Source organism: Eptesicus fuscus, chromosome 12, assembly GCF_027574615.1.
Source record: "Eptesicus fuscus isolate TK198812 chromosome 12, DD_ASM_mEF_20220401, whole genome shotgun sequence".
Taxonomy (NCBI): domain Eukaryota; kingdom Metazoa; phylum Chordata; class Mammalia; order Chiroptera; family Vespertilionidae; genus Eptesicus; species Eptesicus fuscus.
In genome coordinates this window covers 28,489,157-28,516,063 of record NC_072484.1, presented here as the reverse complement: position 1 = coordinate 28,516,063, position 26,907 = coordinate 28,489,157, and the positions used below count along the sequence as shown (strand labels likewise).

General features: G+C 42.1%; 1 pseudogene; it reads left to right on the top strand.

Annotated features, from left to right (window-relative positions):
• Nucleotides 1-5,438: 5,438 nt before the first annotated feature.
• Nucleotides 5,439-23,435, top strand: LOC103285845 (phosphorylated adapter RNA export protein-like; annotated as a pseudogene).
• Nucleotides 23,436-26,907: the final 3,472 nt, after the last annotated feature.

Genomic DNA, 26,907 nt, shown 5'->3' with positions numbered 1-26,907 from the left:
CTTCTTGGAAATATCTCCCAAGTAAACTGCCTCCACCACAATCCTTGGTGCAGGTTCTGCTTCTGGAAGACTCCAACCTTCAACCCCATCCCTGTGGAAAAAGTCCATTCCTACATCCTCTAGTCTCTGTCATGGGGTGGCTTTTCAGCTACAAACCCCAATTACGTCTGCAAAACCCTTTGGTCATAGTCATGGCCATGGTATCTCATGATATTCCCAGTCTCATCATTCTGCCTATCATCCCTCCTCTCCCTGACTTGCAGCTAATCCATCATCACATTAATTTTCCGTTAAAAATGTTTCTCTAATCTATCCATTAATCTCTAGCTCTACTGCAGCCAAGATAACTTCATCTCCTCCTGAATTATTACAGCAGTTCTCTAACTGATCTCCTGGCTTTTCCTCTTCCCTGCCTCATAAAATTCATTCTTACAAAACAATACTCAGATTACTTTAGAGCATAAATTGGATCATATAATTTTTATCAGTGTAGAATTTATTCAGGGGTAAGGAAAGGAAAATCCAATTTATGGTGGCTTAAGAAAAAAAAAAAAGAGGCTTATTTTTTTTTCTCAGATGAGAAGAAGTCCTAACATAGGCAGTTCAGAGCTGATGCAGAAGCTGAACAATGTTAGGAAGGACCCAGCTACTGTCTTCATTTCTGCTATTCTTACATTTATCATTTGTCCTCATGGTCACAATATAGCTGCTGTGCTTCCAGGCATCATATTTGTATTCCAGGATGGAAGTTAGAAAAGAGAAAAGTACCAAATCTGTCAAAGTTCAATTCCCTTTTTATAAGGAAATCCAAAGATTTCCCAGACACTCTTCTAATCACATATAAGCTTTTATCTCATTGACCAGATCTGTATCACATAATTATTTGTACTTGCAAGGGAGGCTTGGATACTAAGTATTTCAGTAGAAATGGTATTGCATGAGCCTACCTACATCATCTGCCTCATCACTTTCTCGTCTGGACATTTTAATGCAGTGGTAATAAAAGTTACGTTTATTTTAGAACAGCCTACAAAGCATCTCACTGCTTCTCTAATGTCATTATTTATGACTCCTCTCCTCTCTCTGGGTGTTTCAGCCACAGTGGCCTTTCTCCTAGTTTTTTCCCGACTCCGAGTCTTTGTCCAGGCTTTTTCTTTTGTTCTACGAGGAAATTGTGGTATTGTTCTCAAGTCTCCCCTCTGCCCTGGTAATAAAGTGTCCACCCGTGTCCTTTGTAGAACGTCTCCACAGAGGAGAGAGGGCATGCTTTCCAGCCCTCATACCTGGAGCTTTGACTGATAAACGTGAACAGACTTGATGCTAGCGGAGGCTTTCAATGTGCTGAGAAGTTTGTCGTGGCCTCATCTACTTCTATCATCCACCGTGAGAAGAGCATGTCTCCATAGCTGTTTGGCTCTGCCTGAGGCCCTTGGAGCAGTCCCATCGCCAGCCTGCAGCCTGGAGCCAAGCCCAGCTGGGCCCAGCCAAGATCATCCAGAACCCAGCCAACTCCAAGACTTGTGAGCGAGAAAAGTAAATGTTTTAAGCCACTGAGATTTCTATTATGATTGGAATGCAGCAAAACCTGACACAGAATTGTTCTCCTTCCCACTATTTTTTTGCTAACTTTTATTTATCTTTGGGTCTCAAATGAAATGTCACTGCCTCAGAGAGCTTTCACCTGTACTTCTAATCTTGGTTATGCTTTTTTCTCTGGACTAAGCTTTCTCATAGCATACTATTCTGTTCCCTTATTAAACCTGATGTAATTTGTAATTTTATATTCATGTTCATTTGTTAAAAATATACCTCCCACTATGGTCTGTGAGCTTCTTGGGCCAAATCCTGTGTATTCATTACTGTATATATCAGCACCAAACACATGCCTGAGCAGTACTCAATAAATGTTTTTAGACCTGACTGGTGTTGCTCAGTAGTTAAAGCATCGGCCTGCACACCAGAGGGTTTCAGATCCGATTTCCAGTCAAGGGCACATACCTGGGTTGCAGGTTCGATCTCTGGACCCAGTTGAGGTGCGTGCAGAAGGCAACGTAGATGTGAGATCAATGTTTCTCTCTCTCTCTTTTCCCTCCTCCCTCTTTCCTCCTCCCTTCCACTCTCTTTAAAACTCAATGGAAAAAATGTCCTGGGGTGAAGATTAACAACAACAATATGTTAGTTATTGTTTATTGAGTAAATGTATATCCAATTGGAGGAATATCATTTTGCTATTAAAAACTTTCTTTTTGAAGACTTTTCAATGGCATATAACCTATAGTTATGTAATTATGATCCAAATAGCAAGAATGAATGTGAATGTATTTGTACAGAAATACTTCAAGGAAACATACCAAAGTATTAACAATGCTTGTCTCTGTGGAAACATTACAGTGTATCTTTATTTTCTTTTTGATAATTTTTTTTGTATTTTATATATTTGTTCCAATATATTACTTTTATAATCAGAAAACACAATAAAAGTTATTTAAAAAAAAAAAAAGGAGAGATTAGTGCTTAGTTGTGCTTCTTTTAGTGATGTAATGAGAAGATTCTAAAGAACATCGGAAGCCGGAACAAAGCCTGGGCAGCTGGCCAGAACATTCTGAGTTGCAAATAACTCCTCCTGGGCTCCTCTGTTCTCAGGGTTCCCCAGGGTCTGTTGTTCCCTGCCTGCGGGAGGGTGTCTGACAAAGTACAGGGAGACCAGGGTCAAGAGGAAGGAGGGTCCCTCAGGGCTGGGCTGACCAGGAGGACACACAGCAGAGTGAAGTCTGACAGGTGAGGTGGGAAGTTCAGACTGAAGCCATCTTAATGGGTGGACCAGGTGAGCAACTCAAGCAAAGATGTGAGGTGCAATTGCACATGGTGATTTGCCTTCCAGGGGAGGAGTCTGTGATCTTGGAGCAACTGGGCAACTTGACTGCTGTTTGGATTTCCCAGGCCAGATGTTTCTGTGCTGGATTCTTTAGATCCCAGAGTTCCATGCGGATGTCTCCTGGGGGCAAGGGAGTGCTGGAAGGGCCTTCCCATCCATAACTTCAATCAAAAAAGATGCACTATTATCTGTAAGTCTATTAGAAGCAAAGGGTTCCATTACTTTAAGAGGGGATGGGGGTTAAAATCCTATATAATAAAGATAATATGCAAATGGTCGTTATGCCGTGAAGTGTAATGACCGACTGCATAACAACCAGATCACAGATCAGCAGGAGGGTGGGGCAGCGAGCTACAAGTGGGTGGCGGAGAGCTACAGGAGGGGGCAGGGCAGCAAGCTATGGGGGGCAGGGGGAGGGGACAGGGGGAGCTACAGGAGAGTGGGGCAGTGGGCAGAGAGCTACTGGAGGGTGGCAGCGAGCTACTGGCAAGCTACTGGTGCATGGATTTGTGCGCAGGGCTACTAGTTAATAATAATGATAAGGGAGAAGTGCCACTGAAGACTTTTTTTAAAAATATATATTTTTATTGATTTCAGAGAGGAAGGGAGAGGGAGAGAGAGAGAGAAGCATCAACGATGAGAGGGAATCATTGATCGGCTGCCTCCTGCAAGCCCCCCACTGGGGATCGAGGCTGCAACCTGGGCATGTGTCCTTGGCCAGAATTGAACCTGGGACCCTTCAGTCTGCAGGCTGATGCTCTATTCACTGAGCCAAACAGCTAGGGCCCACTGAAGACTTTTGATGGGGGGAATGATGTGTTCAACATAAGTCTTCACAATATCTGGTGGGCCAGGTTGCAAGGCCAAGAGCAGTGAAGAGAAACTGAAGGACAGGGGACTGTTGCAAAGGTGAATACTATAATGCTGATAGTAGTAGTAGTAGTAGTAGTAGTAGTAGTAGTAGTAGTAAGCCAGGCCGTATTTGAAGTACTTTATCTACATTAACTCATTCATCCCTACACCAACCTATGAAATGAATAGCATTGTAATCTCTGTTTTAGAGCTGAAGGAACTGAGGCACAGAGATCTTAAATAACTCACCCCAAGTCACACAGTAAGAAAGAGGAGAAGCCAGGAATTAACCCAGGCAGGCCAGTTTAGAGCCTGGGCCCTCCATCCTTGCCCAGAGTGGGACGGAGGGAAAAGGTCCATCTGGCTGAATAGGTTGACATGACCTTTTTCACTCTGCCCACCATCGCTTGACTTTTTATCCGTGTCTACTGGCTTCAGGTTATTAGTCAGACTAACAGGCTCCCAGGGCATGAGGGTAGCTGGGATGTGTCATACAGTGTGTATGGGGGTGTCAAATGTGGAGTCTGAAATCCTGGGTGGTGTGGGATGGATGGAGTCAGGTTAATCAGGAGGAGCTGAGGCTGAGTGCAGCGGGGAAAATGCTGCATCCAGTTTGGGGTGGAATGTCCATTCCAGTGGGTCTGAGCTGGGGCCTGAGAATGTGCATCTCTAACCAGCTCCCAGCTGCTGCTGCTGGTCCACGGACCACACTCTTCGTAGCTCTCTTTTACAGCATGCCGCCATCTGCACAGCCCTTCCACAGACACAGTATCGTGAATCTTCTTAAACACTCCCCCATTATATTTTTGACATGAGTGTTCTGAGAAATACACATAAAAAACTCATTTCCTGTTGTTTTTATCTGATGTTCTTTACTTTAGTCATCAAAACTCTTGGGTAGCCGTTGTACATCTGTGCCTGTACAATAAATTGTTCCTACTGTCTGCTATGCTCTCCCCCACCCTGCTTCCAAATTTATCTAGTTTCTTTTCTTCCTTAAAAAAATGTCCAAGGAAGCCTCCTCTGGCCTCTTCCCCCAATCTTTTTCTTTTTTTAATCCTCACCCGAGGATATTTTTTCCATTGATTTTCAGAGAGAATGAAAGGGAGGGAGGAGAAAAGGAAAGGAGAGAGAGAGAGAGAGAGAGAGAGACAGACAGACAGACAGACAGACAGACATTGATGTGAGAGAGACACATCCAGGGAAGGACCTGACAGACAGACAGACAGACAGACAGACATTGATGTGAGAGAGACACATCCAGGGAAGGACCTGAAACCCCAGGTATGCGCTCTTGGATGGGTATTGAACCCGTGACACTTTGGTCCATGGGCCAACACTCCAACCACTGGACCAAACTGGCCAGGGCCCTTCCCCCAATCTTATTTGAGACCCTGTTCTATGCTCATGGGGCGTTTCTACCTTCCTCTGCTGAGCACAGTGACTGGCATAGAGTAAATGCTCAATAAATATCTGATGAATTAAGTAAATGATTAAAACACTCTGTCCCTCATCAAAATTACCACATAACCTGTATCTCTTTTGTAGTACATTCTTATAGCACATTTTAATCTCTAGAACAGGAATGAAAAATGTACTTCATCTTAGAATCCAGCTCCTATCAATTACTGAGCAGAAGGATTTTTGAGGTCATATCTGAGCTCAGTAGAAAAGAGCAAGTGGTTGATTTATATTGTTTGCCACAGGCAAGATGTGGTGAGTTGGGGTAATAATACTATATATATATATAATAATATCTATATATATATATAACTCTAGAGTGAATTGATTCTCCTCCTCACATGTCCACACTGAAGATGAAGAGTTGGGATAAAGGTCCATGCCTAAGACACAACTGGACCCAGTACATTTCACAAGGGTTCTGAGAAGGGAACACTGTGGAGCTGGGATAATCAGGGAGGGCTCTCTGGAAGGGATGCCCTTAGCAAAGGGAGTTCTCAGGCTCTGGGCTAACTGCTCAGACACCCCAAACGGATCATCTTCAGATGGAAGTCAGATTGGCGGAAGGAATTTAGGAGGTGCAGCTCCAGTGCAAGTGCTAAGTGTATAACCCAAGCTTCTTCCCAGGGCAGAGGACCCAGATGGCGTGTTCTGGTCCTAAGAGAGTTAATAGATTTTGGCACCTTTTTTTTAGACCCGGAGTAGTTTCCGAAGAAAGGCCTCAATATACCGATAGGTTGTCAAGTGGAATTAGAGACTTGGGTTTCCACTTGTTCCCCTCTGGAATGAACACAAATGGGGAATGTCCTGGCACCAGAGGGAAAGCCAAGGGGCGAGGGCACGGCCAGTGGAGCAGAGTTGTGGGCAGTTTCCAACAAGGCTGCTGGGGTGGACAGACGGGGACTCCACAGAGTTCCACTGCCTCTGAGGATATTTCTAACTTAACAAGTTTAATTTTCCTTTTAGGTCTCAAATAAAATTTGAGGATCAGTTATTATTGCTATATAAAGATTTTTTTACCTCTCACTTGACAGGGGTCTCAATTGAATTTTCTTAAAAGTTCAATGGTGGGGGCATGCAGGGTGCAAAACAAATTTAGGGAAGATGACATGATACTGTATATAGACAACCCTAAAGATTCTACCAAAAAAAACCAACAAAAAACTGCTAGAACTGATACATGAATTCAATAAAGTAGCAGGATACAAAATACATATCCAGAAATCAGTTGCATCTTTATACACCAATAATGAACTATCAGAAAGGGAAACTAAGAAAACAATCCCATTTACAATTGTATTTAAAAATACCCAGGAAAAAAAAATTAACCAAGGATGTAAAACACCTGTACTTGAAAAATTATAAGATACTGAAAAAATAAATTGAAGAAGATACAAATAAGTGGAAGCATATACTTTGGTCATGGATGGGAAAAATTAACATCATTAAAATGTTCACCCAAAGCAATCTATAGATTCAATACAATTCCTATCAAGATACCAATGGTGTATCACAGAACTAGAGTAAGTACCCCAAAAATTTATGTGGAACCACAAAAGACCCCAAATAGCAACAGCAATCTCGAGAAAGAAGAACAAAGTTTTAGGAATCAGGCTACCTGATATCAAACTATATTACAAGGTCATAGTAATCAAGGCAGCATGGTACTAGCATAAAAACAGACATTGACATAAATGGAACAGAATAGAGAGCACAGAAATAAATCCATGCCTTTATGGTCAATTAATATTTGACAAAGGAGGCAAAAACATACAATGTGGTAAAGATAGTCTATTCAATAAATGGTGTTGGGAAAATTGGACAGACACACACACACACACACACAAAGGAAAGAAACTAGACCACCTTCTTACACCATACACAAGAATAAATTCAAAGTGGATTAAAGATTTAAATGTTAGACTTGAAACCATAAAAATTCTAGAGACTGCATAGGCAGTAAAATCTCAGACATTTCTAGTAGCAATGTTTTGTTTTGTTTGGTTTGGTTTTTTGATATATCTCCTCAGGCAAGGGAAACAAAAGAAAAAATAAGCAAATGGGACTACATCAAACTAAAATGTTTTTGCACACAAAGGAAAGCATCAATAAAATGAATAGACAATCCACTGAATGGGAGAAAATATTCACCAATGATACATCTGATAAGGGGTTAATATCCAAACTTTATAAAGAACTTATAAAACTCAACACCAAAAAAGAAAAGGTCTCTTCTTCTAGCTTCTAGATCATGTAAAATGGATATGTCCTCTTGGGCTCAACCTTGAGGTCTCTTAGGTCTTCCTCAGTAGATGCCCATATGATCTCCCAAACACACTGCCCCCTGGGTCCTTCAGAGAGGGCCTCTCTCATCCTTCATGATCTAATTTCTGCTCTAACTTACATTACTTCTAGCTAGGATATAAGGCAGTTGTCTAAACATCTAGGACATGTTTGATATACTATTATTGTATGTCTTCAACGAAATGTTTGATGTTAAGGGACACAGGCCTATAGGACAATATTATCAAAATACACACCAATTAAGGGTCATTGTGGGCCTTTGGGGCAGAACTGAGTGGAGGTATTATTGTGAGTTGTTCCAAAGTATTAATAAAGATTATTTAATGAATATAAACAAGTGTTCAGCCTATGGAATTTATTAAAAGAGGGATGTCACTCAGGGATGTCAAGGTTCCTGAAAAAGAATAATACAAGTAATAACATTCTATTAAATCAGTTCTATTGACAGTTAAGTTTGGAAAATTCTACATGCCATGTTCTTTCTTGGGAGCCACAAGGCAGATCTACCTATCAAAGGCTCTGGGATTTCCTGCAGGAAAGAACATGTCTCCATATGACAATTTGGCTTGCATTCTTTTTGTCCTAATTATTTAAGTAGACCAAATGGTCCTTGAGGGCAAGAATTAAGAGTTTGAACAAATGCACATCAGCATTCAGCCTACATTCAAAATTCCGAGAGGTTAACCCTAGCTGTCCCCAGCCTCCTTGGAGTGTCCAAGATACTCTCCTCTCCCAAACAGGTCCCCTTGTAAGTGAAATCTTAAGACATAAGCCCTTGTTCTCTCATGTGCTGACATCCTCCAGTGGACTTCAGAATGAGCAGCCAGGCTCTGCTTTTCAGTCCTGGAAAGTTTGAAATAAAAGCTATTTCAAGAAAGAGGCCAGTCAAGATGCCTTCGGAAGATGGGTTACCATGGAGACAAGATAAGACTTTGTCATTTTGAAAACTAATGACAGTTTTTTCCCTATAGGAAAACAATTCAGTAAGTAGAGAAGGTGGATCTGACTGAGGCTTTTGTCAGCTACAGTTTTTTATCCCCACAGGTGTTGGTCCACGTGTTAGACAATGCTGCGTATTTGTTGGACAAAGTGCTAGGAGGAATCAAGTAAAAAGGCTGGGGGTTGGGATATATGGAACCACTGCTATCCAGACGTAACTGGTGTCCCAGGCAAGTCAGATGACTTCCTTTAGGTCTCAGTTTCACCATTAACTAAATGTGTGGCTGAAAATTAGGAGCAGGAGCTTGACATGCTCACAGAAATGCTGCATCATTCAGTTATAATCCCAGTAGGGTTATTTTTCCTTCCAAGCTGACTTTAAAATGGAAATGGAAATTCAAAGGGCCTAGGATATCAAAGCAATCTTGAAAGAGAAAAACAAAGTGAAGAACTTACCCTACACAACTTCATGACTAACTATCCTATCTAATAATAGAGTAACATGTAAATTACCATCACTCCGCTACGCCCACAATTGGGCAGCGGGAGGCTGGGGGGCGGGACTCGGGGTGGCCTATCTGGCCATTGTGAGGCACGGATCTGCTGCCACTGAGGGGGGCTACCCTGCTGTTGAGAGGAGCAGGGGGCGGGACTCCCGCCCCCTGTGCCTCTCAATGGTCAGATCCGCGGCTGCTGAGGGGGCCTGCCGCGGACACCCAGCTGCGCCTCTCAATGGCAGGGTAGCCAGGTATCTGCGGCAGCCCCCCTCAGCGGCCATTGAGAGGCGCAGGGGGCGGAAGTCCCGCCCCCTGCGCCTCTCAACAGCAGGGTAGCCCCCCTCAGCGGCAGCAGACCATCAAAAGTGGGGGAGCTGGGTGCCTGTCTGCTCCAGCACCAGGCCTTTCAGAAGCCTCCGCCGCGCCGGAGGCTTCTGAAAGGCCTGGTGCACCAGCGGACAGGCACCCAGCTCCACCGCGAAAAGCGAAAGCGTGTAGGGGACTCTACCCGTGCATGATTCAATCATGCACTGGGCCTCTAGTGAAGCTATAATAATCAAGACCGGGTGCTACTGACAAAAGGATTGACAAAGCAATCTATGGAATGGAAGAAAGAGCTCAGAAATAGACTCTCACTTATGTAGTTACTAGTGGCCCAGTGCATGAAATTCATGCACGGAGGGGTGTCCCTCAGCCCAGCCTGCACCCTCTCCAACCTGGGACCCCCCGAGGGATGTTGGACATCCCTCTCACAATCTGGGACTGTTGGCTCCTAACTGCTCACCTGCCTGCCTGCCTGCCTGATTGCCCCTAACTACTCTGCCTGCTGGCCTGCTTGCCCCCAACTGCCCTCCTTGCTGGCCTGCTCGCCCCCAACTGCCTCCCCCCACTGGCCTGATCACCCCCAACTGCCCTCCCCTTCTGGCCTGATCGCCCCTAATCGCCTCTGTCTTGGCCCTGCCACCATGGCTTTGTCCGGAAGGACGTCTGGAAGGTCTCCAGGTCTAATTAGCATATTACCCTTTTGTTAGTATAGATTTAATTTTCAACAAAGACAGGAAAGCAATTCAATGGTAAGTGGAAAGTCTTTTCAATAAATAGTCCTGGAACAACTGGACAGGTGTATGGAAAAAGACATCAAATTCTACCTCAGACCTTATGCAAAAATTAATTCCAGATTAATTATAGACCTAAAATGTAAAAACTAAAACCATAAAGCTTCTTAAGGAAAATGTCCCAAAAGCATATAGAACTTTGTTCACTGCAGACCTCCCTGAGCCATGTCTGCTGTCTCCTACTGTCCTTGATGCGCCCCAGGCCATCAGGAGGGCATCTATAGTGGTTTGTGTTGTTGGGAAAAGTTTTCTTAATATGAAAGTGTAATAGTCCATTCTTTGAACCACATCAAAATGCCTCAGAATAGATGTGGCTTTACCTGAATGTCCATCACTCATAAAATGAGGGGCTGGTGTCCATTATGTGATGTCCTGGGCTCTTTCTGGCTATAAATGTTCTGTGTCTATTAAAATGATGGAGGGAAGTGATGACTCCCAGGCAAAATGCTCAAGATCTAGAAACAAATGGCCCAAATCTAGTCTGAGACTGAGGTTTTTGAGAGACTGTAGGCCTAGCCAATCATGCGGCCACCGAGGAACACAGAAGAAGGGGTGCTGGGGCTGCTTCCTTAATAAGGTGCTGGCTCATGTACCACCATCTCAGGGGAACACTTCTGGAGAACCCAACCCAGGATACCCACCCCATGCCAGGCACAGTGGGGAGGAAAAGAAAACCCATTCCTTCAATGGGACTGGCCCCACACAAAGCAATTAAGAAAAAATATTTCTTCCCTGACCGGTTTGGCTCAGTGGATAGAGCGTCGGACTGCGGACTGAAGGGTCCCAGGTTCGATTCCAGTCAAGGGCATGTACCTTGGTTGCGGGTACATCCCCAGTAGGGGGTGTGCAGGAGGCAGCTGATTGATGTTTCTCTCTCATCGATGTTTCTAACTCTCTATCCCACTCCCTTCCTCTCTGTAAAAAATCAATAAAATTATTTTTAAAAAAATAAAAAAATAAAAGAAAAAATATTTCTTAGACAGTAGCAAGTGGTAAAAATATTGTGGCCCAATTATACCCCATTTATAACATTGAATGCTCGTCATGGGGCCAGCACAGTGTAACATTAATGTGAATGGAAAGGAAGGGTGACTAGAGAGATAAGGGAAACCACTTCCTGAAGAGGTGGCTTCTGAGGTGTGGATAGAACTGGCAGGTGTAATGTTGGTAATAACATCGAACCCAGACTGCAATCCCTCCTTCTTTTGATCTAGAACTCTGCTCAGAAGCAGGCTTAGGGGCTGAGAGGGATCTGCCTACCCTTTTCACTGACGCCTTATTCAGGAAGGGAGCTGCCTGCCACAGTTCCGTTTCTTGTGAATTATTTGTGTCCAGACAAGAGGCTGCTCACTTTGATCATCAGCTTTCCCCCAACATGTTGTGATTTAAATTCTCTTTGGGAGATAGGACATGACATGAGACATGTTACCTAGGGAAGTGTGAAAAATGCCTCCAGTTTTCAGCTTCTGAGGAAATAAACAAATCTTGCTTTTAATTCCCCGGGCCTTGATTGATTGATGCCCTTGTTCATTCATTCAGCAGTTATTATTGAGCACCTACTATGTGGCATACAATGAACTAACCTCTAAAAACTCAACTTCTAATAAAGAAACAGACACACAGAATTCTAATTTCGTGTGATTAGCGCAATGATAGAGACATGCCTGGGACTCATGAGAGTACAGACAAGGAGATCCTAACTCACCACTCAGTCAGGCCAACCATTCAAGGGCATTCTTTGTGTGGCCATGCCTTGTCTTGCTACACAGTTGACTGATTCTAGCTGATGTCATGGCTTGCAAAATAATCATTTACTATATGAAAAATCTCTTATCTTATAGCCTATGTTTTCAAGGATAAAGGGAATGAAATATTGTTTAAGCCATTATTTAATGTGCTTTCAAGGAGTGGATTTAGCTTGGCCAGTGTTGCTCAGTGGTTGAGCATCAACCCATGAACCAGGAGGTCCCGGTCAGGGCTCATGCTTAGGATGTGTGCTTGATCCCCAGTCGGGGGCATGCAGGAGCCAGCCAATAGAGGATTCTCTCTCATCATTGATGTTTCTATCTTTCTCTCCTTTCCCTTCAGCTCTCTGAAATCAATAAAAACATATTTTAAAAAAACACTGGAGCATATTTATGCTCTGTGTGTGCCCTGTTGTTTTGATCCCAACATAAAAACAAAATGTCAGCTGGCACACACACAGGTGAGAGAAATTCACCTCTCACATTATAAACCAAAGTGATATCCAAGATGACACTTAGCAAAACTTCATTCTACTCCCTTTATGAGCATCATATTTATGAATAACTTTGCATCTGGTTTTATTAACTTCTTGGTAATTGTGTGACCTTTCTTTTGTATCTAGGATGCAACTTTGAATGTTGCTTCTTGTAGGTTTGATCTCTTCTTTACATTTAGAAAGAAACGACATAATATCATCTTGAAAATGTTATTTTGTACTTTTTCTGGTTGGGGATATGAGATTTTTTTTAGTTTACGAGGAGGTAACTGTGCTATATTTGAAAATCCCATAAATGTTTAAACATCTTCATGTACTACTTATTAGAATGAATTTTAGGAGGTTAAATCAGTAGAGTGGAGTCAGAGAATATATGTGGAGAGTTGCGAATATTAAGGGCTCAGAGATGATTCTTGCGTTTCTCATTTGTTGAATGAATGTAATGGAGCCTCCAATTGAGATAGACACTCTAGAACAAGGAGAAGTTTTGGGGTAGGAAAGAGTAGAAACATTTCAAATCTGTGAATTCAAGGTGCCCATGGGACATCCAAGTGGAACTGTTCAGTGACTGTGAGTCTGCTGTGAGTTGAGGGTTTGGACTGGAGAGATGAATCTGGGCATTATCAGCAAATGGGAGGCAGTTAAAACTGAAAAAGGATAAGATCATTGCAGACCAAGAGCAGTGGGTATAGATTGATCTTCAAGGGGCAGGCAGGAGAAGAGAAGCCCCCCAAATAGAGAAGGCAGGGCCAGAAAGATAGCAGAGGAGTGCAGTGATATGTAAGGGAAAGGAATAGAGCATTTCAGGGAGGAGGAAGTGCTAAAGAAGCGAAGAAATCCAGAAAGATTAGAACTGAACATAGAATAGAGGTAACATGTAACTTTTGTGGGAGGATAATTAGGGTAAGTTTGGCTCTGTTTTGTGGGTAAAGCAGCAACAAGTGTTTTGGGAGGTGTAGATGAGTAAAAAAGGAGGGAGGTTACTGAGCTGAGAGAGGGCAACTTGAAATAAACATTATTGTTTAGGATGTCAGTTTGTTTACAGTGCCAGTAGAGAAACACAAGCGGAAAGTGTAAGGAAAAGAGGATGACTGGCTTCATGGTCTGGCCTTGTACAGGAGAGAGAGGGTGGCTGGGGATGTCGATAAATGTATAAGGGGGGGGGGCAGAAAGTTGGGGTTCATATCTGATGACCTATTTTTTCTCCATAATGTAGAAAACAGGGTTATTTGCTGAGAGTGAGAAATGGAGGAAAGAACTGAGTAGAGATTTTATGAGGACAAAGGTTAGAATAGTTATTGAGGACAGTGGGACAGACTTGCTTAATTCAGAGCACCTAATGCCAAGCTAAGTGTGGAGAATTTAAATTTGTAATGGTTAGTTTTCTTCAGCAACTTTGACATCATAAGAGGAGAAAGTAGATTCGAGTCTTGATCTTGGATGAACATTTTGCAGGACAGGCGAGGCAGAAGAATGAATGTGCAAGGAAAATGATGAGTTATAGAACAATTATAGAACAATTCAACAAAAGTATTGTGTCTGGGGAGGGGGGAAAGAAAACAAGCCAGGTTTCAGCTGATAAATAGGCACATTGGGGAGGGTATGTTAAGGGATGGGACCTCTCTGAGGTAGAAGAAGAGGAGTGGTGGGAACCAGAGGAGGAGGACAGTTCATCAGTACCAGTGAATGGGATATTGACATTTAAGACGAGTGGAACAAAGATTCAAGCTTGGATCTGGAAGTGAAAGGCTGAGACGAAGTAGAAGTGAGTGAGAGAGCAAGGACTAAGATTTAAACACCAAGTGCGAGGAGAAGCCACTTCCTGAACATTGGGATCTTCCAGACAATGTTAGCAAACTGTATGGAGAGGAGGAACCATAGACTGGAGGCTAAGTGATCAGAGAATAAGGGCAGGGCCAGGAGGTAGTAGATGAAATTAACCAGAGGAGCAGCAGAGTGTTGTAGACCTAGGAGTTGCAGGCATCAGAGGAGGTGTTTCTACTCAATGACAGAGGACTAAAGGGGTCAGGAGAATGACTCAGTGGTATGTCAATGAACATTTTGCAGGACAAGTGAGGCAGAAGGATGAGTATGCAAGGAAATTGAGGGGTTTGCTTATACAACAATTCAACAAAAGTTCTATAGTTGAGCCACCAATTGAGATAGACATGTAGGTGTGGAAAAAAGAGAAGTCCCCACTGAAGACTGGGGAGGAATCGGGGTCCTCGGGGAGCATCCCTACAGGTAGTTTAGGATAGAGCATTGTTGCTTACAATGGAAGAAAGCTTCTAGAGAGAACAGATGGATGGATGGGATGGGAATTATTGAGGGGATTCAGGAGGAGTAAGAAAGTAAGAGAGAATGAGAGTCCAGTCTGGGGCAAGGCGAGTATTGCCCCTTCTATGGATACCAAGCTTATTAGAGGTTAGAGGCATAATTGGAAGACCCTCAAATGCCTTAATTCAGGGACAAGCCAGTTTAATTCTAGATGTCCTGAAGGCCCCAGAGATGGGTAGTGTAACCTCAGAATGGACAAGTGTCTCCCCAGATCCTCAGAGAAGTGATGGGGAATCCCAATGTGAGGAGAAATAATGGAGGCTCTAACTCCTTTCTTTGTCATGGTTTGAAATGCTATCCCATGTGTTTCATCTCACATGATGGAATGACCAAGAAGCTCTGAGACCTAGTTAGTGGCCAAGATCATGAAAAAGGAGGTTTAAGGCCCCGGAGACAAAGCTGGTGATACCCACAGCTTTGCTGCACCTTCACCACAGTTCATGCATCTCAGACATCTAGTTATGGCAACAGAGCAAGCACAAGGGTTGGGTCTGACCTGTCTTTAAACCTGGATCCACCACTTGGATCAACAGGCAATTTCTTTACCCTTTGAGAGTCAGTTTTATCATGGGTATAAAATGGGGCTGTTTTCAGAGATACATATAGTTCCTAGCACATGGTAGGAGTAAAATTAGAGAATTCTTTCCCCTCGTGCCCAGATACAACTTGCGTATGGATGGAGCTGTGAGCAGCCACCTAGATCTTACCCTGGATTATTTCCAAAAGTTCTTAGTTCACATCTCTGTCCAACCAGAAGAATCAACAGCTGGTGACTTCCATCCAAACGATCTCTTCCCTTTGTATTTCCTGCTCACTGGCCTCACTCAGGTGTGAGAAGATTCATTTGGGTTTAATAAACAATTGTGCTTTATAGGATTGAGCTGACACTGTAAGTAGGACCTGAATTTCAGTGGGATTTATAGGCTACAAGAGAATTGGCTTGACCTTGAAATTTGTCTAAAACCCCAAGTGAGTGAGTGGGTAAAAATAGTCGCTGAGAAACCTGTCTGGCTCATAACATTAGTAAGTTTGCAGGAGCCTTGCTGCATTTTGCTCTGGGGGCTGAGCAGGAGCTGATTCCAATGGAGCCTTTTAGGGTCAGGAAGTAACCTGGTACCAGGGTGGAAATGGCACTTCCCAGCATTTGGCTTTCTTGTCCCTGGGCAGGCAAAGAGAAGTGAGGGGTTGCTCTCCCCTAGAGGCTATGGCCCATCACCATGCCCCCAACTGAAAGCTCAGCAAGATCAAATTAGGCTGGACTTAGCATAAAGTCCTAAGGTTACAACATAGAATTTTAGAAAAGAAAAGAAAAGAAAAGAAAGCTTGTTCATCACGTCCTAGCAGTTAGGACTAGAGCCTCTGGAACTGTGAGGAGGTTCTGGCAGGCCAGACTCCAGGTCTCATTCTCTCCCCATTATGGAGAGATTATGGGGAGTTGTCATTCCCCCAGGGATGCCCCAGTGTGGGCATGGAAACAGAAGGTTTGGAGAAAGGCAAAGGTGGGTCCATCCCTACCCCATGAGGTGCCACAGCTTCCCAAACCACACTGTGAGCTGCTCTTAGAGTCAGGAGTAGGAAAAGGAAAGATGATGGATCAGAACCCAAGAGCCCAACTACCTCCTTGTCGGAAGTAGGCAGGACAAGAGAGGAGAATACTATCACATCATGGAAGACAGGATCTTGGGCAAGCTCTGAGAGATGGGCTAAAACAGGCTCCACAATACTTTCCAGGTAGGACTTGCAGATAAGCACATGCAGGCTATCTCTCCTACCCAGCCCACCTGGGGCTATATCACCTTGAGAAATTCCTTCCTTTGGAATTAGGCCAAAAGGCCTTTTACGAAAGATATTCCCATTTGGGACAACATTGCATGTATACTACTAGTAAGTGAACCAGTAGTCTCCTTGCAGAGCATAAGGAACCCAAGATGGCATGAGTTTGAATGGCATGGTGGGGTGGGGGCTATTAGTAGACGTGGCACTCTCTGGAGCATGGTTTATCTTTGGCATTCCATGAATGTTGGTTGAATATGCATTGTAATCCTACCTAATAAAAGGGTAACATGCTAATTGACCGTACCTTCGCTATGCCCACAGCCAATTGGGGCACTATGCAAATTAACCAAGATGGCGGCCCCCACACGCTGCCCCGCCCCCATCGCTGAGCGGCTGACAGACCCGGGCTGGTGGGAGGGGCAGGGCCTCCCACCGCTCTGAATGCTGAGTGGCTGATGAGCCAGGCCAGCAGGAGGCACCCAGATCACTGCTGGCGGCGCGGGACAGGCAGCGCCTGCCCCATGCCGCCACCCGGGGCCAAGCCCCAACCCTGCAAAAAGGTGGAAAACGGTGGCTAGAGCCAAGGCCTGGGTCCCCCCCCCCCCACCCCCCCCCCCCCCCCCCCGTGCCGGTGGAAAACTGATGCAGGCAGCCAGGTGAATGAATGTCTTGCACGAATCTTGGTGCAAATGGGCTTCTAGTTTGTCTAATAAAGGGTTTTCTATTTTTTTTTTTCATTTTTCTTCATCTTCTATTTTTGGTCTGTTCACATGAAATATTTAACTTGGATCCCTGGTCTAAAATTAAAACCTCAGGTTAGACAAGTTTGCAGAAATGAATCACATCCACTCAAGTAATTCTTAGGACAGTTGACCACAGGAAGAAGTCATCACTCATGAGATGAGTCAAGGTCACAGTGAATTGATTTCCTTTATTTCCATCCCTATTATAATGGCCCCTGTTCCCTGTTCCTAGAGAAAAGACTGCCCTGCTTTTCCCCACTGATTCTGGCTTTTATTCCTCCCTAGTTACTCATATTTTTGAACCCTAAATTCTAGGTGGCAACAAAGGGCCATCTTTGTTATTTCACACTGCACACGGCTTAACAACCTCATAACTTTTTCCTGAAATCAAGTGTCTCAAAGAAGTCTTGAACAGAGAGAAGTGAGCTGTGGAAGAGAATGAGTCAGTAGCCGGAGAGCCATGTCCCACTCAATAGTTCATCTTTATATTCCTTGGTTGTAGGAGTGGGGTCACTGGGAGGGTCTGTTGCAAACACATTGGATAGCTGAGATGGTTTATTTTTAGTGGTGAGAGAGAGAGAGGAAGAACTTCCAAAGATAGAACTCGTGCCCACACTCTGCCAGTTCAGACTTGGGGGCGGCTGACAAAATGGACTGGAGGTTCTGAGCCAGAACAAACAAGTCTGCAGGCCAACTCAAGGGGAAGGCTGGGGGTGGCAGCTGATCCCACCATAATGCACAAGGAATGAGCTCCACGGGGTTCTGGATTTGGTCCTCAAATCCCTTCCAATGGGATTTACAGCAAGAAAGACCCATTGCCTTTCTTATTTGTCCTTTTCTCCCTAACCAATGACCCCTTCTTCCCGCCAGTGACTTTCATAACTTTTCCCAGCCTTCTCACTGCTAATGACAACCCACGGCCTCACAGTGCGGAGGAGTTGGGTGGGGAGGATTCATGTTTGGAACTAGATACATGTGAGCAGAGTAGACAGCCCTTATGGAGTGTGGCTTTAAAAATCACAAAAAGACTGTGCATTTTCCAAACTTGACCCTGCACAGGCTGGCGTGCTGCCTACAACCGCCCCATAAGAATGGAGCATTTCCACAGAAAGCCAATGTAAATGTGCAAATCTGAGACCTGGAGATCAGTGCCGTATCTGGGAGCAGTGGCAAGCCGAGACCTAGAGAATTAGCCTTGGTGAGTCAACGGTTTTCCGTGCTGAGTGTTGTGTATCCTGGGTCTGAAGCCCCCTTTCAGATCTGTGTCTCTCCCTCCTTCGTGCTCTCAGAAGAGACTGACTAACTCGTGCACACAGAGGGGTAATGACCCTGAGGCTGCCTTCCTGGGACCTTTGCGTCTCATCAGATGTTCTGTAGAGTGTGGGAAGCTCACATGCAAGGTTTTTAGGACCATGAAAGAGGCCAAGAAAGACTTTTTGGTGTTGTTGTTTGGGGAGACCCATCCAGAGAGACCCTTGACTTCTTCATTTAAGTTTAAAGGTTGCCTCTTTTGGGGTCTCAGGAGGGACAGGCCTTGGAGTGACAGATCTTAAAAGGAGGTCTGTCGAGTGTGTGTGTGTGTGTGTGTGTGTGTGTGTGTGTGTGTGTGTGTGTGTGTGTTTAATAGACTTTATTTTTTAGAGCCGTTTTAGGTTCACAGCACAGCACAATTGAGTGGAAGATACAGAGATTTCCCATATAACTTCTGCCCCCACATACTCACAGTCTCCCCAACTATCATAATCCTGTACCAGATAAGTGCTTGCATATTTCCTACATTAATGATGAACTTACAGTGACACATTATTGTCACTCAGGGTCCTTAGTTTACATTAGGTTGCACTCTTGGTGTTGTACATTCCGTGGTTTTGACAAATGTATAATAACATGTATCCATTATTATGGTGTCATAAAGTCGTTTTACTGCCTTAACAATTCTCCGTGTTCTGCTTATTCATCCCTCTCTAGAATCACTGGCAACCACTGATCTTTCTACTGTCTCCATAGTTCTGTTTTCCCCAGAACATCCTATAATTGTAATCAGACGGTACATAGCCTTTTCACATAAGCTTCTGTCACTCAGTAATATACATTTAAGTTTCTTCCATGTCTTTTCGTGGCTTGATAGTTTTTTGTTTTGTTTCGTTTTTTAGCACTGAATAATATTCCATTGTCTGGATGTGCCACAGTTCATCCATTCACCTGCTGAAGGGCATCTCGGTTGCTTGCAAGTTTGGACGGTTATGAATAAAGCTGTATAAATATCTGTGTGCAGTTTTTTGGCGTGGGCTTAATTTTTCATCTTCTTTGGGTAAACACTAAGGAGCATGACTGCTGGATCATTTGGGAAGAACGTTTCGTTTTGTAAGAAGCGGCCAAACTGTCCTCCAAAGTGGCTGTACGATTCTGCGTCCCCTCCAGAGTGAATGAGAGGTCCTGTTGCTTCACAGCCTCCCCAGCACGGGGTGCTAGCGTTGTAGATTTTGGCCATTCTCGTAGGTGTACCGTGATATCTCATTGTTGTTTTTACTTGCATTTCCCTGATGACATATAATGTGGAGCATCTTTTCATATGCTTACTTGTCATCTGTGTATCTTCTTTGGTGAGATGCCTGTTAATGTCTGCCCATTTTTATTTTTTTTTTGAGTTGTTTGTTTTTAAATTGTTGAGTTTTAAAAGTTCTTTGTATATTTTGGGTAACAGTACTTTATCAGATCTGTCATTTGCAAATATTTCCTCTTAGCCTGTGGCTTATCTCCTTATTCTCATGACAGTATGCTTTGCAGAGCACAAAAATTTAATTTTAACGAAATCCAGCTTATCAGTTCTTTCTTTCATGGATAGTGCCTTGGTGTTGTATCTAAAACATTATTGCCAAAATCATCTAGATTTTATCCTTTGTTATTTTCTAGGAATTTTATAGTTTTGCACTTTACAGTTAGGTCTGTGATCATTTTGAGTTAATTTTGTGAAGGGTGTAAGCTCTGTGTCTAGATTTATTTATTTTTTTTCCTGCATGTAGATGCCAAGTTGTTCTACCCCCATTTGTTGAAAAAACTATTTTTGCTCTAGTGTAGAGCCAAGTCTAAACGTCTCTCCGAGCAGTGTTACATTTTTTACTACACAATAATAATAATCACATGATGTTTTAAAGCATGGTTTTTCCTCACCTGTAAAAAGAGAATAAGGATTCCCACTGCTCAGGGACAATAAAATAGCTAAAGGATACATATGGAAAACACTTGGCTGTTATTATTATTTTCCTTTATAAGTGAGGGGACAGGGTGCAGCTATTCATTGGCAGGATTGGCATAAAACGTAATCATCGTATTTTAAACATCAATTTTCTGTTTCTGCCCGTCCTCCCTCTCAGTGTCACTAGGTCCCTTGGTCTCAGCACTCACTGGCTATCAAGCCCTGCATCTGTTGTCCTGACAAAGCATCCGGTTCAGTGTTTGGAAGTCAGTGTGTGCCTCCCCTTTCATCCTCTGGTGTTTACATGCCTTTCAATGTCTCTAAATGAAATATGCAAACAATGTATAGAACAAAGAAGAAACTATAATGGCAATTAGAAGAGATTTTTAAAAAATTAAACTAAAACAAACAAAAAAAACACCACACATTAAAATTTGTAGTTATAACTTAATGGAAGTCAATATTTTAAATGCTTATATTAGAAAAGGAGAAAGGCTAGAACTTCATTAACTTAGCATGCAACTTAAGAATTACAAAGAACAGCAAAATAAATCCAAAGAAGCAGAAGGAAGGAAACAATTGGTATAAAAATAGAAATTCATTATCTAGAAAATATACAAGAGAGAGCACTAACAAAACTAAAAGTTGGTTCTTTGAAAATATTAATAGTCAAACTTCTGGCAAAGAACAAAATTAAATAATAGAAATAAAAGGGAAAATACAGATACAGGAAAAATTTAAAACATAGAAACCGTTTATTAGGAGTAATTCTTTAAATAATAAATTTAAAAACAGATATGAAACACATAAATTCCTTTAAAAATACCACTTAATAAAATGGACTATAGAGGAAATAGAAAGCATCGGTATTCTATAACTAACCCTTGAAAAAAACGAATTAGCAGTTTAAAATGTTCCTTCAAGAATATACTAGACTCTGCCCTAGCTGGTTTGTGCTCCCTGGATGGAATGTCAGCCTGCAGACCAAAGGGTCCTGGGTTCGATTCTGGTCAAGGGTACGTGCCTTGGTTGCAGGCTCCTTCCCTGGTTGGGGCGTGTGCAGGAAGCAACCAATCGATGTGTTTCTCTCACATTGATGTTTCTCTCTTTCCCTCTCTCTTCCACCCTCTTAAAAAAAAAAGGAAAAATATCTTCGGATGAGGATTAACAAACAAACAAACAAAAAATATACTAGACTCTGATGCTTTTAAAGTTGAGTTTTAGTAAGCATTCAAGTAATAGATAGTTCCAATCTTATTCCAAACTCTTTCAGATAATAGAAAAATAGGGAACACTTCCAAATTAATTTTATGATGTGAATATAACTTTGACACCAAAAACAGGCAAACACGGTTAAAAAGGAGCATTGTTGACTCATTTCACCCATGAACTTATTTGCAAAATCCTAAACAAAAACTTGTCAAGCCAAATTCAAGGCAATGTTATGACCAACTTGGTTTTACCCCAAGAATACAAGAAGATTTAACATTAGAAAATCCCTTAACAAATTAAGGGATAAACACCATGTGATCATCTCAATAGATGCAAGAAAAACATTTGATAAAATTACAGATCCATTCATTATTAAAAACTCTAAGCAAACTGGGCACTTGCCTAACCTGATAAAAAAGCATCTGTAAAATGGCAAAACAAGAATGCTATATCTCTTCCCTGGTATTCAATATTGTACTGGAAGTCTTAGCCAGTGAATTAACTCAAGAAACATAAATTAAAAGTATAACAACTGGAATGGGAGAAACAAAACATTATATTTCAAAATATTTAAAATTGTGCAGCCCAACTTGCTGCCCGCAGGAACATGATGCAGGAGGCAGGAGGCAGGCCATGTGGAAGATGGACAGCGCTCGGACTTGGATTCCCAAGTGATGGTGGTACCAGGCCACAGGCTGCTGCAGGTGCCGAAAGCACTAGGTGGGGACAGTGCAGCAGCCCATGCACCAGTACCACATTATATGCCTGTTAAAGGTACGGCTCAAGTGAAGAGAGACTTTTTTTTTTTTATTATTCAGGTGATGATGACTCTTTGGAAATGCAGGCAACAAAAATGTTTTAACCCCCTTCCCAAACCAGAGCCTTCTCCGTTTGGCCAGAGCAGCCGGAAACCACCTGTCACCTGTCGCTGGAGGCAAGATCACAACACCTGGGTGCTGTGCTGCAGGAGCAGAATCAAGATGCAGTGGCCGCTGAACTTGGTATCCTGGAAATGGAAGGCACTATTGACAAAAGCAGACGATCTGAAACCTACAATTATTTGCTCAGAAATGTAAGTGGGTGTCTCAAGAACATACAAAAGAATTAGACAAAGAGCTAGATGAATATATGTGAAATGGCAAAAAACAAACAAACAAACAAACAAAAAACAGGCTCAAAGGAAGAGGAAAATGGACAAGGTCATCTCAAATGGAAAGGACGTGGCAAAGACAAGACTAGGGGACAGACTAGAAATCAACTATAAAGGTTGCTGTGAGATCACAGAGGAGGGTTCTCAGGAGAAACTGGTGATGAAATTACTTTCAGGTTGCAGGAACCAAAGGAAGATCTGATAGCCCGAGTAGTGAGTATAATTGGGAACAAAAAGGCAACTTCTGATGGAAAGTGCTGACGATGAACAAATGGTGGCCTTTTTATAATGAATGGCAGCAAGAGCACGAGATCACAAGCACTGCAGTGTACCCCATAGAATGGTTTTGCAGATCTCATTTCACTCAGCTCTCCAGAATGGTAGTTGAAGAAGAACAACAGGTGGAGTTCTCCTGAATCTCCTGAAAAACACTCCTGGTATCGGTGAGGAACAGATTAAGAAAGGACATTTTCTACATTGAAAATCGAAAGGAATATGAAAATTGGAAAAAGCTGCTAGGAAGAGGAGAACACAGCCGTTGGGGGAAAAGTTGAAATAAGCCGTTAAAAGTCTACATTTTCAAGAAGATGATGATACATTATGAGAAACGTTTGCAAGTGACACAAATGACACCTTGGCCCCTCTTGATGAATCCCAGGAAGCACATGGAGACACAAAGCTGGATGGAGAGGAGGCCATTGAGGTTGATCATTCTCATGATTTGGACATTTTTTAGTACATTTTGAGGAATAAACCTTTCTAAAGTAATATTGTAATAAACCATTTCTCCTGAGTTGCTTCATTTTACTTTGCACTGATAAACATGAAAATCTGGAGAGAAAGACCTGTTTTCTTGTTTTAAATAAAATTGAACACGTATGTGGAGAGATTAATGCCATTGATAGAAACATTTAGAATTTTCTCAAGACTGACAAAACACTTAAAAGTATATAGCAGAGGATTTAATTCCTCAATCTGTTGCATGTGCTAATTGTAACTAGTTGATAATCAGATTTGTCCAGGTCATTATAACATGCTATTAAAAGTTTGTTTTCTTTTTCTGACTTATGTTTGCAGTGAATTATGACTGGTTTCAAAACATTCCATTAAAAGATCCTAATAAGACAGATAAGTAGTTAAACTATTTTTTTTTTTTTTACAAATGCATCCAAGTTTAGTTTGTGTTCTCAGAACTCTTAGGCTATTGAAGGATAGTTATTAAAATTCAAAGAGGTTTATATTGATGGCTGTTTGCTCTTATTTGTTTGTCCAGGAGTAAATAAATAGTAGAAGTTTTTCCAAGGTGTCTTCATTCATAACATTAAAAAATAAAAATAAAATAGCCTATGTTGTAAAAGTAGCTTTATTTTTAAAATCTTTATTATTGAGAGTATTACAGATGTCCTCCTGTTTCCCCTTTTCCCTCCACTGCGCAGTTCCCACCTGGCCTCATGCCTTCACCACCCCTTATTTGAATATAAGTTCTTTGGTTAATCTCTCCCCCCATCCCTTTCCTCTGAGATTCATCAATCTGTTCCATATTTCCATGCTTCTGGTTCTGTTTTATTCATCAGCTTATTTTGTTCATTACATTCCTTATTCATTTATTTTGATTTTTAGATTCAATTGTTGATAGATATGTATTTATTGCCATTTTATTGTTCATATTTTTAATCTTTTTTTTTCCTTCTTCTTCCTCTTCTTAAAGAATATCCTTCAACATTTCATGTAATACTGGTAAAAAAAAGTACAAGTATCTTTAGATAACAGATTATTAGAAATAAGAAGAGTATTTAGAAAAGTTCTGAATATATATAGTCAAAATACTAATGGTGCCAATTATGAAAGCAACAACATCTAGGAATAGATCTAACAAATGATGTGCAAAAGCATGGAGAAAGTATAAAACTTTATTGAAAGATATTATCATATTAACCTAAATAAATGGACAGTATGTCATGTTTATGGATAGAAAGACTTAATGCCATAAAGACAAAAATTCTCCACAAATTATTCTATAAATTCAATGCAATTTTGACTCATAGAATTTGGTGATTCTAACATTTTTATGCAATAACAAAGGGCAAAACCCAGCCTATATTTTCCTGAAGAACAAGGCAGGGAGAGTTGTGATACTAGGTATCAAGATTTATTCCAGTACTATAGCAATAAAGGCAGGGTGATGTTGGTTTGGGGATAGTGATGTCAACCAAAAGCTCAGAATGGAGAACTGAGAAGCAGACTCACAGTAATATGAAATCCCATTCCCGCCCACAGTGCCCACTGGAGACCAGTGGGGAAAGTTTGAATTCCTAAATATGGAAAAGTTTTTCCATGTGGAAAATATAAAATTGGATTTCTACCCCCATATCATACACAAAAATCAGTTCCAAGTAGAATAAAACCATAGTTGTGAAAAGTAAACTATACAGCTTTTATAAACAATATAGGAAAAAAATTTATGATCTGGGAGTAGATAAGAATTGCTTAAATTAAAAAATATCACAAAAACACAAACACTAATTGAAATGATAGATGAATTCATCTATATTAAAACCAAAAGCTTCTTTCCATTAAAAAACACTGTAGAATGAAAAAAAAACAAACCCAAAAAACCCAAAAGCTAGGATAAGATATCTGTAACTCATCCTATATAATAAAGAGCTAATATGCAAATGGTCATCATGCCCTCACATCCTCCTGCCCTCACCCTCGCGCCGGAACTGCTCAGACACTCAACACTGGTGAGAGAGGGATGGGGACCAGCCTGGCTGTGGCCTGGGAGAGGGACAAGCTGCCTGCCCCGTGGTCCCAGGCGCCAGTGGCTGCACCTGTGCCTGTGCCTGCGGCCCGGAAGAGGGACAAGCCACCCACCCCATGGTCCTGGGCGCCTACAGCTGTGACCCAGGCAAAGCCGCCCCCCTACAGTTCCCTGCAGCTGCAGCTGGCCCGGGCAAAGCCAGCCAGAGGGAGGGAAGCCCAGGTCCTGGGTGTGGGGCGAGGCAGAGGCAGTTAGGGGCGATCAGGCCAGCAGGGGAGCAGTTAGGGGCAATCAGGTAGGCAGGCAGAGGGGTTAGGAATGATTAGGTAGGCAGGCAGGTGAGCAGTTAGGAGCCAGTGGTCCTGGATTGTGAGAGGCAGTTGGACATCCCCTGTGGGGTCCTGGATTGGAGAGGATACAGGCCGGGCTGAGGGACCCCTTCCCCCGACCCCCACACGAATTTCATGCACTGGGCCTCTAGTACTAGTGTAAGATGCAAAAGATTAGTATTTAGAATGTACAAAGCATTTCTACAAAAAAAAAAAAAAAAAAGAGGGTGGGATGGGGGGAAGAAACAATAATAGGCATTTCACAGAAGAGGAAACTTAAATGATTCATAAACTCTAAGTAATATATTTATCAAATATTGAGTTCATAAAAGAGGTAAGAATATAAAGATGGAAGTTTCGATTAATAAACATAGTTCAAAGTTAATATATAGAGAATCTAAAAGTATATTATTTTGATTTATAGAATTTTGCACCACAAAAACTGCAAGTAAACTTAAAGTTTTTGCTCTTGGGGAATGTGGGACTGAGTATCAGAAGGAACCAAGTTTTCTTATATTCTTCTAAAAGTACACACATGCCGAAACTGGTTTGGCTCAGTGGATAGAGCGTCGGCCTGCGGACTGAAAGGTCCCAGGTTCGATTCCGGTCAAGGGCATGTACCTTGGTTGCGGGCACATCCCCAGTGGGGGGTGTGCAGGAGGCAGCTGATCGATGTTTCTCTCTCATCGATGTTTCTGGCTCTCTATCCCTCTCTCTTCCTCTCTGTAAAAAATCAATAAAATATATTTTTTAAAAAAGTACACACATATGTTACTTAAAAATCAAAGAAAATACAATAAAAACATTTCATTTTAACAAGAAGCAGAATGCTAAATAATCCAGAGTAAATATGTCCAAATAGGCAGCATCTACATATAAATACATTTAGAAAACTACCAAGGGATATAAAAGAAGCATTTAATAAATGAAGGGCTATGTAATATGGGAATGAGATGATAATGTTGTAAAGATACCAGTTCTCCCCCAAATAACCTATGTATTTAACATCTCTCCAATCAAAATAATTTTTCTTTTGATCTCAATAAAATGATCTAAAAGTCTGTTAGAAAAACATCAGAAAAGAATAGCCAAGAAACAATAAGAGTTATGAAGATTTT